Raw genomic sequence first — 15,672 nt, 5'->3', positions numbered from 1 at the left:
TCGTCAATACAAGGCATTGGATAAGCATCAAATTTTGACACCACGTTAACTTTTCTATAATCCACACAGAACCGGACCGAGCCATCGCTCTTAGGTAGCAGAACCACTGGGCTGGCCCAATCACTATTCACCAGCTGACATTCACGGCCTACTGCACATGAAAGATTTGTGAAAAGATTTTTAGAAAGTAATTAGTAATGGGATTACGTGTCCCATAAAATGTTGAGTAGTGCAATCTGATTACATTTTTCACATCGTAAAAGCATCGTAACAAAATATGTAAATACATTAATATGGTACTATACACATTTTTATAGACCAGGGCATGTATATTCACAAAAAAAAAAATCTAAGGCTAAAAGTAGATCCTAATGCAAAAATTTAGGAGCAACTTTCAAATATTAGGGCTGTGTCGCTCCTAATTTTAGGACTTGTAAAACATCTAAGAGTAATTCACAGGGCTGGCACTTGCCAAATTGATGCCCTATACAGAGCTCCGTGATCGTCGGACAGGGGGTTGCGAGGAGTACTCCGAGCTGTGAGGTGATCATCTGTGTTCTGCAACTGCTAATAGGTCCTTGAATATCATATAATGTTCGAGGAAGGGCAGCTGGTGGAGTTTCTGGTGCCCCCCTAGGGAGTTCGTGCTCAATGCAGACTGCGCAATATGTGTATACTGTAGGGAACAGCGGTATTGGTAATTCATGAAGCATTTTAATGCTTAAAGTAGCTCCTAAACCCATAACAGCTTAGAAGTCAGAAATGCATTCTTGCTTTACCCCGAGTCACTAAGGTAAGCCATATTCAGAGCTATCGGGTTTGATTCGGTGGGATATTTTTGGTTTCCACCATTAGTCTTTGCGTGTTTATGGACCCCTGATTTAGGCTGTTAAAGCTGCATATATACAAGTAATTCTTATTGGTTGAAGTTAATAGACACTATGATTTGTTAAAAAAACATTTTACATTATTGTAAGTAAAGCTTCAGTCTTCATTTTAGGTTTAATGGCGGTCTAAAGGAGCAAAAAAGACTGAACATATTCACTCACAGTCTTAAGCACAATATCATTAAAACATAACTACAGAATATAAGCCTTCATCCTTTATTTGGACAGTGATGAGGTGATGCTAAATTTGCTATTGTGAGATGCTATTGTGACATACACTGTGTTAACGTTTTAAGCCCCTGTCACACTACGTTTTGAGCATGCAGAATTATTTCAGACATTGCAACGAACCAGCATATGGTGTCACACGGGAGGGCTTATGGTTTTAATAAATACAAAATCACAAATATGTATCCTTTGAGCCAAGAGGTCAATGTGTGGCATTTCAATCTTCTGTTAATCAAGTCTTCACATCATCCATATTTGCAAGTCAGAGTTCACCAAACTTAAACTTTCCTTTGCAGGTTAGTGGGAAATTTCTTCGCATGAGCTTGTTTTTCCAGTCTCTCTCCTTTGGATGCATTTGAATGGGAGTGAATGGAGTGCAATGTTTAGTGTGACCACACATTATTTAAGAACCTTGATTTGGACTCTTAAAGAATATTATGCCGTGTACCTCTAGAAACTAGAAACTCTAGAAACCTGGCAAGTGCACATGTATTCACTCTTGCAGAGTGTTTGATCTGTTCTGGGTGGCATGCATTCACTGTTCCACAGCTCTAGTAGAGGAGACAGGGGTAAGCAAGGGATCTGGACTGAGATCCATGCCTCTCGACCGAGATTCTGAAACACACTCTCAGCCCCAGAACCCCTGGAGCTCCAGCCTTCTGCTGTTTATGCAAAAGCTTCTACTGGCTCCAACAGGGGCCTGCACTCTCCATCTGGCCAGGAGTCAGAGACCTGACCCACCACTAAGAATACAGCATTTGGTACCAGAGAGACAGGATGATACAGAGAGGAGATCAGGAGAAAAGGTGTGAGAAATGAGACAAATTATATCAGGAGATGCAGGAGTGGATGTCTCATTGATTCAAGTCAACATCCACAAGTACAAGCTAAGATGTGCAATCTTATTTGGAGAGGAATTAATTAAACACTCTTGGACACACAAAGGCTACACAGCAGCAGAAAAGGCTTGTCAGTCCTGTTTTGGAGTGCTAAATGTGGTTACCCCCCATACAGAAATCCCACTTACCTACCTGTACAGTCCTACAGTACACAAAAGATAGATCTATGTTCACTACACTGTAATGGATTTTAGCTAAAAATAAATGTATTTTCAAAAATATCAACGTAGCTATATGTCGTCAGGCATTAGATAGCTAGCTAGACTGTGCATGGAGTCCAGTAGGTTGCCATATAAATGCACGTTGTAGTTTGACACCTGAGGGGAAGATTGTGTGCAACGTTCTGAGCGTTGTTTTGTATGTGAACGGATCAGTTAAAATTAACATCAGCCAAAACATTATTTCCACGTAAGAACATTTTTATTAAAACTGTGACACAATAGGTAGACATATGTTGAGCTGTGACGTAGCTAAAAGATAACAGAGTCTGAACATATTTAGCTTGGCCTGGACTACCTGTAGTAGCAGGCGGTTTCCCATCCTTTTGCAGCTGCTTGTTCAGATGATTTCAGGCAGCCATGTGATTTAGCATGCAGACGACAATGGGGATGCATTCCGTGGACTCCAACTTGAAGTGCTATTCTAAACTGTCGCCGAATCGTGTTCTTGATATAGCGAACAGCATCCATGTCAGATGTCCCAACACATAAAGTTGACAATTGGGATGTATTCTGTCAGGTCATTGGACTCCAATTTGATGCGCTTTTTGTCTGTCACCAAATCATGTTCTTGAAGGACAGCATCCAGGTCAGCATAAAACTTGTATTTCAGTTATATTTGAAGGCCATTTTGCAAATATTGCTGGTTACCTTAGCATTTGTGTCATCTTTATCAGTGTAGCCTATGGAATGTTCTGAACATTTTCAGTGTTGTTACAATGCTTTGCACATATGCAATACAGATTCAGAGAATGCGTAAGATTATTGTTTATTATGTGTGTGCATCTTTTAATATGAGTCTGGCAGAACATCACAGCCTACATTTGAGCCACTGAGCATTTTCAATGCAGAGCCACCGGGCTTCACATCTGCTGTATTTCCTACAGGCACGTTTTAGAAATCACTACTGACTGTGTCGACTACCTTAGTTGTAGTCAACTAGTCTGTGCAACCCCTACTGGATGCGATTGGATTAGACTTGTTTATTAAAAAGTTTATGTCTATTATGACAAGACATTTTTTATATTTACTTTAGACGCTGTCACTGTGGTGACCGATGTTATTCACAGCTATTGAGTACAAAAGTCAGGTCCTGGAAGTAAAAATATGCTTGTGCTGAAGCTATCAGTCAGTGTTATTTCAACTTAATTTGTTGTTGTGTGTAATAGTGAAAATCTTGGTGTAGTACAATACTACCCATGAGCCTGAGAGGACTTCCCCAATCATGACGCACTGTGAATGACGCAATCAAATCGGTCTCCCTACACACACAAACTACTTAAATATATATTTATATATGACTGTTTTTCACTATACTTAAATATATTGATTTTATAATAAAAATCAACAACTTTAAATGTTTTTAATTCAATTACGTCATTTGTAGTGATTCATCTAATTGTAGTTCATTCCCTCGTGAAAGACGAGTCATGCATCATTGTCTTATTATCTTTTTTGTTTGAAATGTTGTGATTCACCTCGGAGATGGTTGAACTGTATGAAGTACTATATGAGATCCCTGTTTAAAAAATGAATGGGAAAAATACATCCGGAACCAAGAAGTCTGAAAAAAGTGGGCGGGCACATTTACATTTTATTGTATTGTATTCGTTCATACAGACACTATTTAAGCTGCTACTGGAAGCTGCTGTATGAACAGGACAATTTGAGAGTCACACCTGTTCGTAAATACGTCGTCAATCCCAAACACTGACTGTTTGGACAACCTGAGATAAGTTAAAAAATTTTAGCTGTTACTTTATTCATTCAAGATCTACTGGAAAACCTAAGATATTTCATAATGCACTTCAAATATTTCTTTATATTTTGGAAACTATACAGCACTGTTGTTGGATAAACTCTAGCTGGAGGGCAGGTTTAGAGCAAGAACAGTATGATAGAATGATAAAACAATCCATTGACATCAAGAATATCCTCCAAAATCATTAACACAAACTGACATCTCTCAGATACTAAGATCTAGCCTGGTTACCATAGATCAGATAATAGATTCTCCACTCAGACCTAGGTAAATAACTCTTTCAGACCTCCTACAGGAACAAAGGAGAGCTGTCGGCACCAGCGTGGGCTCCCTGTTTGAAACCAGAGTCGGTGAGAAGAGGGTCCTGATTGGGTTGTGGGAATCTAGGCCAAATCATCAAGCTGTATTCAAGTGATGAGGAAGGCCGTGAGAGGAGCGGAAATGCTTAAGGATGAGAGTAAACTCTGCTGCTTCAACCTTCATCGCCGTCCCCTCTTCTCATCGATCCACCATCACTGTATTCTAAAGCTGCACAACAGCCAATAGGGGATCTTCTGAGCTTAAAGAGCTTGATTGCAAGAGATTGTAGGTATTTTGGCATGTGTAGCTGGCATGTGTGCAGTGTGCTTTAGGGAGAACATGTAATGCATTTACAATGAGTGTTAAATGCATGTACACACCAATCTGTCAAATAACACAAACATGCACCTACGCATGCACAAATGCCCCTGTAAAATGTGTCCACACTGTAATCACTTAAATGACTCAAAAGATAGAGCCTCTCATACTGTACGAATGACACAAATGGCTTGAAATCATCTGCACATGATAAATCAGCATGACATTTAAAGAGCCGTTTTAAGTATTTAATTATTCATACATCAGTTTCAATGAAACACTGTACAAATTATATTTGTTAAGAACAATGGGTCTCATTCACTAACAATTGTGTGGTTTTTGCATTCTTATTCACACAGGAAAAGTTCTTACGAAAAAATTTTGTCTGATTCACAACAGATGTGTATGCACATTAATTTATTCTTACAATCGTTCTAATGTAAATGAATCTGGATTATTCTAAATGAAGGAGCGTTTCCCTGAAGTTAGTAATTCGCATAAAACACACCCAAACCATCTCCATATAAGGGCTGTTAGTGCCACCGCACCTTTACAGTTGCAAATGTGTAGAGAAAGATGCCACTGAAGCAAAGTAGAAGTGCAAAGAAATCAAGGATTCTTCCACTTCGCTGATCGTTACACGAACAGGAAACCATACCAGCACCTTATAAGAGTTAGAATCTTTGGTGGTGTCTTGCCGATTTTTGACTCCCTAGTATGGTTATGGTTGGGGTTGGCTGTAGGTGTGGCCTGTAGGGATATGAACCAATGATTTCCTACTATGGTAAGGGTTAGGTATAAGGACCAATCAGGTAGCGGGGACTAAGAATCTGGCAGAGAGTCAGATTTCGGCACAACACCGGTACTGTGACACGAACTGCAGCCTTCGAGCACTGCCATAAGGTAAAGAAACTCCCCGTTCCGTTGTGATGTTGTGCAGCAATGCTACAACCATCTGAACCATTCAAACCATCAAAAACCTTTTTCAGACTGTATAAGAGCACTTCATCAAGCACATCCAACAGAGGACAGTATATTATTTGTGCGCTCTGTCACTGAGCACGCACGGGCAGAAATCTAACTATAAAGCACATCATTTTATTACTTGAAAAACAAGATATATACAGTATAATAAGACAATATATACTATATAAAGTGTGTTTAATTAATTTCCTGTTTATTCCATGTTTATAAGGATACCGGGAGTATGTGATTTTTGGGTATGTGTGGTTTCACTTTTTTTCTCATAAATGTATTATAAATTTTTAGTGTGCACTTACTGATGAAAAAGGATTCCGCGTGAAAACATTTGTACGCAGATTTCCGCACAAATACGTGTGAACGCATGGTTAGTCGATGGGACCAAAATGTATCGTTAATAGTTAAATTACAACTTATTTGTCATTAAAACTGGGAATTATGGCCAGTTGCATCTGTGTTATTTTTAAATGATTTTCCTGTAAATTGTGTTTCCTGTTCCAGCAGAAAGCGGCCTGGTAAACTGCAGGAAAACAAATCAATCTCCCTGTTTACACTTAATATTAACATCCGTCTTTGGTGATCTATTTGGTGACATTAATGCTAAATCCAATTATCCAATCACTGAAACCACTGAAATGATTTTCAAAGGTAGATACAAATGCATGCAACCACATTTGTTGTATAAACACTAATCCATCCTGATGCATCCCCAACAATATCAAAGGACTGCCTTCTCACCAATCAATCATCTATATGCGCCAGAACAGGGGTTTTATACGTTGCCAGTTATGTATGGCTTTAAAAAAAACTAACAATCCAACTGGAAAATTTGGAAAAGCACAGGCATATACATGCACAATAATTCACAGAATATCTTCAATATGCTAACATCAACATACAGTTACATTTCATGCAAATCATGCACATCCGATGTTTAGTTACAGGTACTTGATTAAAATATAAATTTAGCATTTTCCATTTGTTTGTGATGAGATTTAAATTTGGAAGTACATTTGTTTGCAACAGCTCTCCCTTCAAAATCAAGTGGTCACAGGGGACACATTTGAGATGCATGATAGCAGAGTACTTGGTGTAAATGCCATCTTGCATGACTGCTTGTAATCTGATCACCCAAGATTGATGGTAGTACCAGGTGTAAACAGGGCCAACATTTGGCATCCACATTGTTTCTTAAAGGGGTAGTTCACCCAAAAATATATTCTGTCATCATTTCGAGACCATCATGTTGTTACAAACCGGTATGACTTTCTTCCGTGGAACACTAAAGGAGATGTTATGCAGAATGACAGTCTCAGTCACCATTCACTTTCATTGCATCTTTTTTCCATGCAATAAAAGTGAAAAATAACTGAAGCTAACTTTCTGCATAATTTGAGTTAATTTGCACATTCTCCTTTTGTGTTAAGTAAAACATTATATGGGGTTGGAAGAACGTGATGGTGAGTAAATTGACAGAATGAAAATTTTTGGGTGAACTGTCCCTTTAAAGCAGAAAAGCACAGAAAACAAAACCAAAAAGGAAAGCACTGTAAAAGCATGTAAAAGTAGAACAAAGTCAAAGTGAAAGTCAAAATAGGTTTATTGACATTTCTCTCGTACGTGGTAGGAAAGGAAACAATGACAACCATAGCCCCACGTAGAACAGCGGTCACAGTAAGAAAAGACATAGGAGGAAAATGAAAATGTTTGGGAAGTGCCAGCGACAGACCAGATATTAAATGGGAACATTTCCATAATGACTCATGTAGATTGTTTGAAGGTTGTAGACTAACACAATTTGATCGGTACCCAATTTGCAGCAGTGTGATGTCAGCTGGGGCGAATTTCCATTTGTATATCAGGTACCAAGCTTTTGAATTAATAGATGTAAGCAGTTATACGTATTAGTTTACATATGTCTCCAATTAGACCCTCAACAGACAGAATGATGTTCTCACGATGGCTAATGGAAAGATGCAAAACTGGAAACCTTTATGTTCCCTATGGAAATTTCAATGTATTTTACAGGCATGGAAATTGTCATTTGTAAATTATTTGATATTTCCAGGTATTCCATGACTTTTTAAGCCTTGTACAGAGAATCTTTGTTTAGCACTAAACACAATACAAGTTCTTGCATGCACTCATGAATATGCATTGGACAATCATGATTTCAACAGAAAAATGACTTGCATTTTGGGATGTTTTTCACTAAAACCTATCTTATGTCTTCAGAAGACTTGGAATATGACACATGAGCCACATGTACTACTTTAATGATAATTTTTGGTGCTTTTTTAACTTTAAAATGAGGCACTGCAAAATTCCATTGTATTGAAAAGATGGAGCACAGTATTTTTTTTTTTCCTTTTGTATTCCGTATAAGAAAGTCATACGAGTTTAGAAAAACATGAGAGTAAATTACAATGTCTGTACTATTCCTTTAAACAGAGCCACTAATTCAGATTCAACCTGGCTTAGACTGTTTAGTACTAGATCTGTCTGTTTAATCGCCATGTAGAATATGCAATTGGGTATTTTGCCTGACATATTTCTGTTTCCCAGTATGTGTGTGTGTGTTGGTGTGTGCATGACGTGTATGAGTGCATCTCAGGCCTCTGCAAACACACCACCACCATCAGCTATGTCCTTTCATGTTACATCTCTGCAGCTGTACATCAGCATTGAGCTCATCTGGAGGTCGGCTCCATATCAAAGGCTTCATGATCTAGTTACAGCATATCACATCCACCACCAAGAGATCTGGGGGTCAGAGCCAGTCAGCAGCAGGTGCCACTCAGACAGACATAACCTCCTCAATCCTACTGTAAAGTACACTGGAAAAAAACAGTTTTAGATTTTCTTTTTATATGGCAACAGTTATGTTGTGATGCCAATTTCAGGGTGTTTCTAATCAACTTATAGAACATATTGATAGGTCTTGTGTTAAAAATTTGCTTTGGTCAGCTTAGAAATTAAATTTGATGTGTATAAATAATTCACATTAATCCTTAAAGATATTTCAGGTAAAAATGTTAATGTTTTTCATTATTGAATGCTACTGATATGAAATGTAATATATATATATATATATATATATATATATATATATATATATATATATATATATATAATTATTTCATACAAAAATATTGTCCATATTTTGAGTGTGGTGTCCATATTACACACATTACATGTTAACAAAGTTTAATTAAAGCTAGCAATACAATTGTGTGAGTAGCTCCAGGAAGAAAAATACACATTAAATATGTTTCTTAATAGTATTACTTAACTTACTGTAGTATGACTTAAATTTGGACTGTTCCTCTCATAAAGCTATCATAAGACTTCAGAAGAAAGCTTTAAAGGTGCACTCAGTAACTTTTGTCTTTGTGTCATCTTGGACTTACACTGACACCTAGTGACTTGGAAGCAGCATCATTTAAAATCAATTGTTTTCAGTTTCAGATGACATTGTAGAAGTTTAGTATTCACAGTCAGCCATGATGACTTTAATCAATGAGAGAAAGTGTCAAAAAACAGGAGGGTTACTGAGATTAAGCGAGTAGTATTCAGCTGGTCATGTGATTCTAACATGTCTGCCCCCATGTGCGGACCCTCTCCATGTAAAATAAAACAGCTTTTATAAGGTTACTGATATGACTGGAGTCTTCATTTTAATGTGAGTGGTCATGATTTCCTACATGTATTGCAAAATTTCAATTAATGTCTTTAGGAGATACACTTTTTAAATGAGGACAAAATTACTGAATGAACCTTAGTACTGTATATAAATATACAACACACAAGTTGTATGGACTACATTGTATGATGCTTTTGAAAATAAAAAAATCTCTAGTCCTTTGTCTTTTTTATTATATGGTAAAAATTGCCTGCACAATTTTTCTAATTTGTTCTAAGAGAGAAAGCCATTCAAGTTTGGAACAACATGAAGGTGAATAAATGTTAAGAATTTTAAATCTTTAATGAACTATTCCTTTAAGTCAGATTGTTCATGTTAAATATTAACTCACCAATCCCCCTCAGAAAAAAATATATAAATATTGCATTTTTGCTGTTATTTATGCAGCAGTTTTTTCTATTTTTCATAACTAAAAATGGTTTATTTATAAAGTTTCCCATCTCAGGATAAAACCACAGAACCCTTCTGCTTCTAGAGTAGTATTTTATATGACATGGATACAGTGCAACACATGAGTTATGTATCCAAACATTATAGCTCTTCCCCTCCATGGGGTGTCTCAGCATTACTCAACTGTGTGTTTGCAAAACATCAACACTCCTGGTGGGCCTGAGTCATGTCTGTCGGAAAAGGAGAAAACTCCAGACTGCAGTGAGAAGCTCAGTTGGGGGACATGTGAATGCAGGCACTTTCCCTGCCTCACCTAACTGCCAGAAAGCAGCAGGCGTCTAATTAAAGAGACGCCTCTTTGCCTTTGGCACACCCCACACACATATGTTGTTGATTGGCCACCTTTCAGGTGTCGTGGGTTGTGTGTATGTGTCTTGATATTTATATGTAATATATTTATTACAGGACGGGAAAGTGGAATGGGCATGTGGGTCAACATACTGGCTGGCGGCATATGTTCGAGTCTGCAAATGGGATGGCGGTGACATGAGCTGAGGAGAGGGGAGGGGCTTGAGGATGTAACTGACAGCGACGTGACTGTGAAATATGTGGGCAAACTGAATTCAGCATTGAAAGACGTCTCTAATTTTCTCAGTAAACTTGTTTTTCTCTCTCTCAATTCAATCTAAACTGCTTATAGCATCACTATAAATTGATTTTGAACACATTAATCTATTGTTGCTTTCTTAGCCATGGTTGTCCCTTAGGGTATGAGTGCATGATACAAATCTTGCAGAATCTAAGCAGATTTGGCTTTTTCATCTAGTATACAACATAGTTTTTGAAATTTGGGGTGCATTCATTTAAATTTATCCTAGGATGCTAAAGCAGCATGCAGTTCCAACCTGGTCTACATTTTTGTGCATGAAGTGAAAAAGTGCTCCTCTTTTCAATTTTTTTTTTTATTTTTTTTGTTTTTTTTTTGGCCTCAATAAAATTCCCGAAATATTTGTATGCAAGCCTTCTCTTTCCTTGGATTACATTTTTTGAGCCTACGAACCGAAGCAACGTGGATATATAAGCTTTGTTATATCATGAAACAAATTCAGAATCATAATTTATATTCTTAAAGATTTGATTTTTTATTTTTATTTATTTTTTTATTTTTTTTCAGAATATAAATGACTGCCCAGCAGATGAAAAAAAAAAAAGGAGCAAATCCCATAGACTTCCATTTAAAAGGTCTGTTGAAACTTGGCAATGATCTCTTTTGATTTGGACCTGTAAGCAACCACCTAGCAAACATTTAGTAATGCCTTAGCAACCACCTAGCAACAACCCTATAATCACCCTGACATTGCATAAATAATAATAAGTATAACAATTTTAATGTAACTGTTTTACCCATTCATTTATTAATTGTTGTGGAGAATCCAAAAGCATTTTACCAAAAACAAGATTAAAGAAAAATATTCCGGGTTCAATACAAGTTAAGCTCAATTGTCAGTATTTGTGGCATAATATTAATTACCATAAAAGTTCATTTTGCTTGCCCCTCTTTTTCTTTAAAAAAAAAGCCAAAATCCGGGGCCTTGGTAGCTCAGTGGTAAAAGACGCTGGCTACCACCCCTGGAGTTCGCTAGTTCGAATCCCAGGGCGTGCTGAGTGACTCCAGCCAGGTCCCCTAAGCAACCAAATTGGCCTGGTTGCTAGGGAGGGAAGAGTCACATGGGGTAACCTACTTGTGGTTACTATAATGTGGTTTATTCTCGGTGGGGCGCGTGGTGAGTTGAGTGTAGTTGCCGCGGTGGATGGCGTGAAGCCTCCACATGTGCTATGTCTCCGTGGCAACGCGCTAAACAAGCCATAAGATGATAAGATGCACGGGTTGACGGTCCCAGACACGGAGGCAACTGGGATTCGTCCACCGCCACCCGGACTGAGGTGAATCACTACACGACCACGAGGACTTAAAAAGCACATTGGGAATTGGGCATTCCAAGTGTCAAAATGCTCACTATTTCAAAAGTATAGCCACAAGACGTGAACAATACACGCATGATTTTAGTGTGATAAAATCGCTTACTAACCTTTTCTGTGAAAAGTTATAGCCAGTTTTACAACTTCATTGCCTTGACGATGTAATGCCAACAAACCCTAAAACGACTGTAAAAATTTGGATTTAAACAACTTTACAGCTCAAATAATACATGAGTTTTAACAGACGAATTACTGTACAGTAAGTGCTTTTATAAAATTATAAGATTCACATTTCTGCCTTTAATCCCCCCATAAATTGGCCCCATTCACTTCCATTGTAAGTGACTCACTGTACCCTCGATTTTAGTTTTTTTAAAGAAAAGGATAGACAAGTTGAAATTAACATTATGCCAGAAATGCTGTCAAATGGGCTTAACTTATATTGAACCCAGAACATTCCTTTAAGATTTGTTTTTCACCTGTATTTTTTTACCCTTAAAAAGGTCAAAAATTACCTGAAAATAACATGTGGGTTAATGGTGGGATGCATTTTTTCATTTTATACTGTTAATGATATTTGTAGATGAGATCATGTAAGTCTATAATACCCGTGGAAAGTCAATGTAAGCGCAGCGTAGTTCTAGCGGGAAGACTAGCAGCTGTACATCATCGCACGATTAGCCAATCACATATAAGCCATTGCTTTATAAGTCTGCTCACATTATCACATTGTTGTTTCAGTTGTGCTAACACGGCAACATCCACCACCCCACCACCACCAGTCGAGTCCCGTCCTGCACGGGGGTAGGCTCCTCGCCCCTGCCTCCTATCTCCGGCAGGATATGACGGTTCCGAGTACAACTTCTTCGGACCGCCAGACAGGGCTTACCCCAAAGAGAGACATTACATTTTCTGTTTTATATTCATCAAATAAATGTCATCTTGAATTTCACTCAAGTCTGCAAGTCTTCCTAATAGAAATTGTATTCCCATTCATCCAAAAATACTTTATATCGTCAGAATACACAGCAACTTTTGAATTGCTGTTGATGGAGAAAGATACTTTTCCCCCATAATGATGTAATTACGGCATCTACCAGGAGGGGTTAACTGAACCATGCTAACCAGCCAAACCTTGACCGCTTTTGTTAGATCATGAAGTCTCTGGACAAGCTGGCTGTGGAAACTTTTGGCAAAGCTAATCTCTCTCACTCTGTTTCTGTCTCGCTTCACATACACACATTTATATCCCTCTGTGCTTCACATATTAGGCACTCAGCAGGTACACCGCTCCTCTCTGAGAACTTTATGGACTGGAGCCCAGGGTCAGAATGGCATGTTTATGTACCTGCGATTTAGTTATTGAAAGGTGTGATGTGAAACATAGGTGAAGTTGTGATGATGCTGTGAGGGTGTGTTTGAGAGCTGAGAGGATGGCAGGTCAAAAGTCACACCTCAGATATTTCCCGCAGAACTCGATAAGTAAATAGCTGAGCCATGAGCTTTCACAAACTCTGTTTGAACGCTTGCTGTTTCCACCAACAAATTACTGCAGCACAGTACGGTAGGAGCTGTGAAGAAAAAGCTTTCAGCCTCTCCCACCAGTAGAGCTGGTTCCATTTATATTTGTTTTCTTAGCAAATCTAAGTTAATTAATTTCATTATTAATTTCAATGGTGATTCTCCTTAGATTATAATTACTGTAACACAGTATTTTGTATATTTACAGGAATTCATTATATTTTTACAGTATTACAGTTAAAAATTACTGTAAGACATTGATTTTTAAATTGAATCTGCATACTTTAAGTATTTACTAGACTGTACAACAAATACTATCATGATGTATATATGTCTTTCAATTTAAATAATATAACACTATTTGCATTCCAATAATGGGAATGTATATACAGTATGTATAATTACATATATATATATATATATATATATATATATATATATATATATATATATATATATATATATATATACACATAGACACCGATGAGCCAAAACATTATGACCACTCACAGGTGAAGCGAATAAAATTGATCATCTCCTAACAAGGCCACATGTCAAAGTCTGGGTAGATTAGATGATCAGCGAAATTATACGTGTGTGTCGTTTACCTTGGGAAGTGGTGGCACCAGGATGCCCTGTGGGACGACAACAAGCCGGTGGAGGGAGTGTGATGCTGTGGGCAATATTCTGCTGGGAAACCCTGGGTCCGGCCATTCATGTGGACATCAATTTTACATGTGCCACCTACCAAACATTGTTGTAGGCCAGGTACACCCCTTCATGGCAATGGTATTCCCTGATGGCAGTACATATATAACTTTCTTAAAAACAAAAACATTTTCTTATTTTCTTCTTCTGATTTTGGAGCATAATAAACCACAGGCATGTTCTTGACAGGTTTTGTGAGATTTTGTTTTTATGTTTTCAATTATTATTGAAGAATTGTATATGGCCATCTTCAAAGTTAATGAAGAATATTACCCACCTTTATTTTCTATGTGTGTGTCTGACTAATCTATAAATCATTATCTACAGAACTGACGACTTTAGTCAAAACTGTTTTATAACCTGTCCAAAGGAACTGAATGGGTGTGGGGCATAATTTGATAACTCACCAAACATCAGCTCATTAAGACATGACTATACCCATCTAGGAAAACTTCTGACACTTAAAGCTGCAAAGTCTGAGTTCAGTAAGTTATGAAAACCTTCTACAGACACAACATATCCATCCACTATTTCCTTTCATAGTGCTGCTGTAGATCAGACATGCGACTTGCTTTCCGTTCTGCATTATAGCAACACAAGCTTCTCTAGTGCATGTGCCTTGTGACATTCCCAATGGGGACAGAGACTGATTTATTAGTGACAGTCATGACCAGGCTAGTAATGACAAATATATGTAAGCCTTAAACAAGCCATATTTTAGATGAAACCACAAAGAAAGTGCAACCATCATTTGAATTAATGGCAACATGGCTGGAATAACTGAGTCAGCAGCCCTGTCCTGCCCCTCTATGTGTTATTTTGCATTCATTTATCAACTCTGTGATCTGCTCATTCATTTAACAGGGGCCTTGGAGGCGGTGCGAGGACCCTGAGACTTACAACGCATTTAATTAGAGAACCCCTGTGACACCCACAGTCTAATTGATTGAGGCTTCAGCACATCTGAGCGGTGAGAGACAACACTGTTTAGTGGCTGGTTGCATCCATTTCTAGTTGGCTTAATAAAGGAATAAGTTCTTTAAATGAATGAATTTGAATTGTGGTGAAAATACTATTGCTGTATGTTGGCTCAATTAGAAATATAAATGTAGTTCTGCATGTGTAAACAGATTTTGTGGTTGGAAAAGCAGTGTAACATTTACATTCATGCATTTGACATGGACATATGCTCATTGTTGTGTAATATCTCATATTTGTCCATGCAGTAAAATGGACGTCACAATAGCATCATAGCTCGTGTTTGCTCCATTAAGGAGAATGGGTCAATGTCTTTGCTGTGGTCTAGTAAGTTGTTAGAGATGCTTGGATATATTTCAATCTCTCTGGGCAGAGATCGATACTTTCAGAAATTGCCCGAGGCTCAGTCATATCATATGCTTAATATTTTTGACTACCATTTATTCCAGTAAAATTGGCCCACAGAACTAGAGTATACTTGGTTCTGTTTGACAAATTACACCAACACTGTATATGCACCCTCAGGGTGTTCTTGTGGTCTACTCGGTTGCTATGACAATGGGAGGTGATACAGAGGTCATTTTTGTTTATTTTTTTCAATGCTGCATTGAATACTTGCACAAATGAGTCATGTTTTTTGAGATGGTTAAATTGATTTCTCATATTAAAGTTTGACAGGGAACTTGCAACTGGTTGTCAGATGGGTAAGGGGAACAGCCCTCCCCCTCAATACGTCAGTATGAGCGGTGCCCGGCAGTGAAATATCTGGACCTCTAGAGAGTGCTTTTTTTTTTTTTTT

Source organism: Myxocyprinus asiaticus, chromosome 10 (assembly GCF_019703515.2).
Source record: "Myxocyprinus asiaticus isolate MX2 ecotype Aquarium Trade chromosome 10, UBuf_Myxa_2, whole genome shotgun sequence".
Taxonomy (NCBI): domain Eukaryota; kingdom Metazoa; phylum Chordata; class Actinopteri; order Cypriniformes; family Catostomidae; genus Myxocyprinus; species Myxocyprinus asiaticus.
This window is presented reverse-complemented; position numbering follows the sequence as displayed.